The sequence below is a fragment of the Centruroides vittatus genome, unplaced genomic scaffold (assembly GCF_030686945.1).
Source record: "Centruroides vittatus isolate TY-2023 unplaced genomic scaffold, ASM3068694v2 contig_3077, whole genome shotgun sequence".
NCBI lineage: Eukaryota > Metazoa > Arthropoda > Arachnida > Scorpiones > Buthidae > Centruroides > Centruroides vittatus.
Window position 1 is genome coordinate 393,623 of NW_027121979.1, and position 6,253 is coordinate 399,875.

Below are 6,253 nucleotides of genomic sequence, written 5' to 3' on the forward strand. Positions count from 1 at the left end.
TTGACCGCTCGGCCATCCGGCCGTCATACAGCATTGACTAATGCAGGCATTCTTTGACTGTAAAGTGCTGAATGTAGTACGTATATATTATATATTATTTAAATATATAATTATAAATAATATATATATTTATAATTTATCAAATTTCTATTTATTAAAATATATATAGTGTTACATGTAACATATAAAATTCATACAGGATAAATTCATATATTGTAAGAATGCTATTATTCCTCAACAACGATCAAATGAACAAAATGTTGAAACAAAAGTAATGAACATGAAATACTAAACTTTAAAATTATCACATTGAAAAATCACTGGTAAGATGATCATCACCAGAATCTTCTTCACTAGAATGTTTTTGTATGGTTTCCAAGTGTAACATTTTATCGTTATTGCTTTTAAGTAACTCCTTTGCTATTAACAGTGCTTCACAAGGCCGGATGGCCGAGCGGCAAAGGTGGCATCCTGCCGCTCTGGGGGACCCGGGATCGAATCCGAACGGGTCGAATAATCCCCAGGAATTTATCGGGGGGTGGTCCGTTCGGATATGTCGGGCCCCGTCCCTCACCACCCGGTCGCCCCATTGTGGGCTTGGCCGAACCCATAATGGGCCTACTAATAGAGGCCCTCTTAGTGCCCACAGGGCGGAAAGAGTTTAAAAAAAAAAAAAAAAAAACAGTGCTTCACAGGAATCGGTAAGAACTTGATTTTGTAGTTTAGCTTTTATTAAATTTAATTGCATAAAAAAAAGTACGTTTAACTGCTAAATGAGGAAGCAATAAAAACATCTATTTACTGCCAAACTAAAGTAAAAAAAATATAGAAATAAGAATAAAAATGAATGTTTTGAAAGGTATTAGGATTTTATGAATAGTACTAGGAAAATGGTGTTGGGTATCTTGGTACTGAAACAATTAAAAAGGTACTAGATTAGTACAAAAGTACCAGATGCAACAACACTGGCGCCGGCTTTGTAGCCCCGATTCTGTTACCCGGCGTCGCTGCTAGAGGCGCCTCGATCTAGTTTCGTCGTTCCTTCTACTAGCTCTATACAATATAAGGATGAAAACACCACTGTAACAGTATAGTAGTAAGCATTATCAGTGTAGACAGGTGTAATAAATCTTCATAACGAGCATGGTGGTGTGACTTACAGGGTGCTGATACAAAACAGTTATAAGTTAGACAATTATTGGTTTACAGTTATGAACTAAAATTATACAGACAGATAATGTACAGTACAGTACATACCAAAGACAGTAAGACGACAGAGTTGCAGGTACCAGCGTACAACAAGGTGCTGGGAGCAGGGCCGGATTTACCAACCAGGGGCCCTGGGCACAAATTCGGTGGGGGCCCCCATTTAAGAGTAGGCAAATTTGATGATTTAGAAAATTTACTTAAAATACTGTACTTTCAACTAGATTTCAGCTAGGAAGTTGTAAATTTCATTTAAAAATAAGGTTATTGTAAACACACATATATTTTATTGTGTAAAACTAATTATTTTAATTTAATTGAAAAATACCTATGTAAAATTTTTCCTGAAATTTTCCGATGTTTCGTAGGTTTTTTTCCCCGGGTTTGGTTTTTAATGCCTGTGGCCCTCATGATTAGGCCACACTAGGCTGTCGCAATAATGAAAAAAATTATGTTTAAACATAGTTTTGTAGGGGCCCTGGGCACCAGCCCCAAATGTCCCTATGTAAATCCGGCCCTGGCTGGGAGGGGTAGTAAAGGAGGTATGTAAGTCCACATCTGGTGCACAAGTGGTGGCAACAGGGCGTGCCGTGACATTTGATGACAGGGAAGCTGCGTTTCTGTAAGAAGCCGACTTTCAGGGGGCAATCAGTTAATTGCACATCAGTGATGGTCTAGGGTCCATTCGTATTCATTTGTTGGATAAGCCAGTAAAAACTGTAGACATCTATAAATGTATTTTTAATATCACAATTACAGTCTGAATCGCTAGCCACGATATAAGGACTAAAATTAAATTATAAAAATTTACTTGGTGAAATAAAATGTGCGGTAAATATACATACCTGGTACAATATATTGTTCAATTGTATTAATATACTTTTAAAGAAAATTATAATTAAATGTAGCTTTGTAAAGAAACGTACATAAAAATAACATAAAATATTCTTTACTTTTTAAATTTTAAAACAATCCACTTAGTCAAATAGCTGGATACCAGTGGCTAATGGATGGAATCAGAGATGGTCCAGGTAGGTGTGCAGAGTGCGCATGCCAAATCCTGAGGGTGACGATACCAGTCAATGTCAAATGCCTCTTGTCGCATCACTAGTGTATCTCAAAGAACGCGACAGGGTTGTTGTAAATTTTAAACGTTTCTCACCATAGCTGTAAAAATCTAAATATGTTAATCTTAATACTAAGTAGATTGTCTGTCATTTGTTTTCTAACCAATTCGTTTTAGGACCAGTGTCCACGAAAATTTCCAAAATTTACTACTTTTTAGTCACTCTCATTGAACTGGAAAAATTTCTGTCTTTATTACATCTAATATTACGAAGAGATCAGACCCCACTGTACTCGGCTAGAGATTGGTTCAGTTAAGCTTCTGTTTAAGTAAAATTTCGGCTCTTTCGGCAGGGTTTTATTTATGTCCCCAATTTCCTAATCTCTAAATTATTTAATTACTTCTTAAGTAGAAATAAGTTCATACCAGTTACTTTGTACCTGAATATTTGTAGTCTTGGGAAAAAAGTGGAAAGACAAATTTTTATGACAACGGATACATAAATCGTAAATTTAAAGAAAATAAATTCTGGAGCTTTTTTGTACCTTGTGCACCTCATTCATTAAATTTGGTTGTAAATGATGCTGTCAAAGTAACAGTTAATTTTTTAACATTGTACAAGAATTGTACACGTTTTTTTCTGCATACCCTTATAGATGGGACATACGAAATCGTAATATCACTGGTTTAACATTGAAATCCGTAAGTAATATAAGATGGGAGAGCAGAATAAAAATATCAAATATTTTAATGGATTTTGTTTAACTTTTGTCAACTATACAGAACTATCATAAAAACATACCAGTAAATTTCCTATCGGTTGGGTTAAGTTATAAATGTACTTACGATTCACTTAATCGGGCGAGGGCGGCCAAATATCTAGCAGGCAGGCGGCTAACAGCCCAGAACCGGTCCGGGATAGAATCATTACAAGCATTATATGTGTGTAGCTTCCACCAGCTAAACCGCCTGAGGTTGGTGGTCTGTAAAGCACATGCGCGAATGTCTATAATCTGGCTGTTTCGAAGCTGACCCGGCTTCGACAATACAACGCTTCCATTCCGCCAGAGATATTCGAATATACAATAGCGATATTATGGTTTTTTTCACGTGTAGTATAGAAATTTGTAATAAGATACATATTGCGGTTATAATAAAATATTAATTTTAATTAATCCAAAATACGTTAAAATATGAAAATAATCACACAATATGTATTTATTTTTTAGAAAATACAAGGGAAGCGGTGGAAGCGCCGTTTCCAATGACGGCACTCCACTGGGTGACAACATATGATACAATTACAAGTTTCCAACAGTTTTTAACAATATATAGTCTTAACATCACAGACATTTAGTTTTTAAAATATATAATGGCATAAAAATATATAATATATATATTTTTTTGCTATTCTTCGTCAATTTTAACACCTAGGTTATCATTAATTCTATTAACATTATTAATTTTTTAAATTTCTATATGTTCAAAATATTTACGTTCATAGGTGTTAGTTTCAAATTTTAGCGCTTTTATCTATTGCACAACCATATAGATTGAGGTGTTTAGCGACCGCAGAGTATTAAGAATTGTATTTGATGGCGTTTATGTGTTCTTTTATACGAATTTCGAGACATCTTTTTGTTTCACCTACATAGGTCATGCGATTATTACAATTGCAGTTAAACCTGTATATCACATTGCTTTTTAAAAGAGCATTAACCATATTGTTTGGGTGGTTTGGTTTGATGTATTTTCGGGTTTTATTACAAAGATCAGGGACTAAATTGGTGTTGGTGCTGTTTAAGACCATTTTAATTTTCTCAAACATATTTTTGACATACGTAAGTCTAAAGAACTTTTTTGTATCACTGTTGTTAGTGGGATTAGCAGTATGGACATTTGTGTTATTATTACACTTAAATTGTTTTAGCCATTTGTCTAGAAGTACGTTTGGGTAATTATTTAATAAGGTCTTAACAATGTCTTTGATCTCAATATTCTTTTTGTAATCAGAGGTAGTTATGTAAATATCGTATAGGTAAAGGTAAGGGTAATATGGTAAAGGTAGTTATGTATAGTAAATATATTATAAAATATAAATATAAAATAGTTAATACCAACTGATGAGGGACTATTTCCTATTGGGAAAATAGTCCAAAATGCATTTTGGGTTTTCGTTTTCACACTTATGTAGTAATTTTTTTGTGTTTATTAAATTGTTTTCACAAGATCCCCGAGCGTTTGTGCCCATCATTGGTCTGATAAGCCCTCACTATTATCTGCCTCACGGTTGTTGATAACTTAATTAATATAATTATTCCAAGGGCTAGAAGCAACTTTGTAATTTCATAATTACCGTATATTTCCGCAGATAAGACTATAGTTAAAACATAAAAAAATGCCCCCAAAATCCGGGGTCGTCTTATAGGACGGATACAAAAATAAAATTAGATTGAAATTTATATAAATTAAAACCATTATAAAAAAACGGACAAACCGTAATTATTTACTAGTAGAGGGTAGGGTATGTCCACAGAATAGCCCATACGACGAATTGAGAATAGTCAAGGCCATTACCCGAATGCCCGAATTAGTGCGAATGTTTGCAACAATCGCAAGGCATGCTGACCAGATGCAAGAAAATAAAATTTGTTCACTCGAACTACGAATAGGGCAGAATTCCATATATGCTATACAGTATTATTATCCAGATGATGATCACTGATATAATCTAAATTCATAGGCCATTGATAGTTTGGGCCGTCTTATAGGACAGATACATGCTAAAACTACAAAACTTTGACGAAAATTTATACATCGTCTTATCTAAAGGTTGTCTTAATCTGTGGAAATATACAATATCTATATTTTGTCTCTGTTCACATTTTCGGAAACAGCAATGCTCAATTTTTTAGATAATATATATATATATATATATATACTTTTTCAAAATTTTCCAGAGGGAAAAGGCTAGGAGACAAATAATTACGTCAGTAAATTTCTACTTAATTTTTCCGAGCAATTTTCACAAGTAGACTATAGAATATAGTATTGTATCAATACAAGACACACAGTGTCCCATGGTTGAGGGTGTATGGTTACATATCTCAATCACTTTTATGATTATAATTTTTCGTTTGATCTGATACTTGCCCCCTCTGCTTCATTCTAGTAATGTAAAATTCAACATATCAGCAGTAATAGAATGAATAAAGAAATATTTATTTCAAATTTAAATAGTCTTCCATTGTTATTAAAAAAGAAATAAGAAAATAAAAATCAAAAAATAAAGGAAGTACAAAAAAATTAATTATTAGATAAATTAATTTATACAAAAAGCATAATAAAAACCATCCAGCAATGAGCTGTTTTTTTTTAACTCTTTCCGCCCTGCGGGCGCTAAGAGGGCCTCTTTTAGAAGGCCCATTATGGGTTCGGCCAGGCCCACAATGGGGCGACTGGGTGGTGAGGGATGGGGCCCGACATATCCGAACGGACCACCCCCCGAAAAATTCCTGGGGATTATTTGACCCGTTCGGATTCGATCCCGGGTCCCCCAGAGTGGTAGGCTGCCACCTTGACTGCTTGGCCATCCGGCCGTCGCAATGAGCTGTTTAATTTCCCAGACAATAAAGAAGTTAAAATTGTGTATGATATCATCTGTTATGAGAATTTATTTTAAAAACTTTTATAAAATGGCAAAAAACTTAATTTTGAGGATGGGGATGACTTTTATAAAAAAAAAAAATTGTAAATACTAATAAGTAAAATCTTCATTACAGTCCAATCCCATTTGAGATATGATACACGATTCCCTTTCGCCACCTCTTGACCTTTAATCATCAAAATTTAATAGCACAAATCCCACTAATAGACAAATCTTGCAAATTCAGAAATTTTTGTCATAAGACACACAAGTTATTAAGCTTCAAAGTGGGTGAACAAAATCATACCCCAAACACACACAGAAAATACACACAA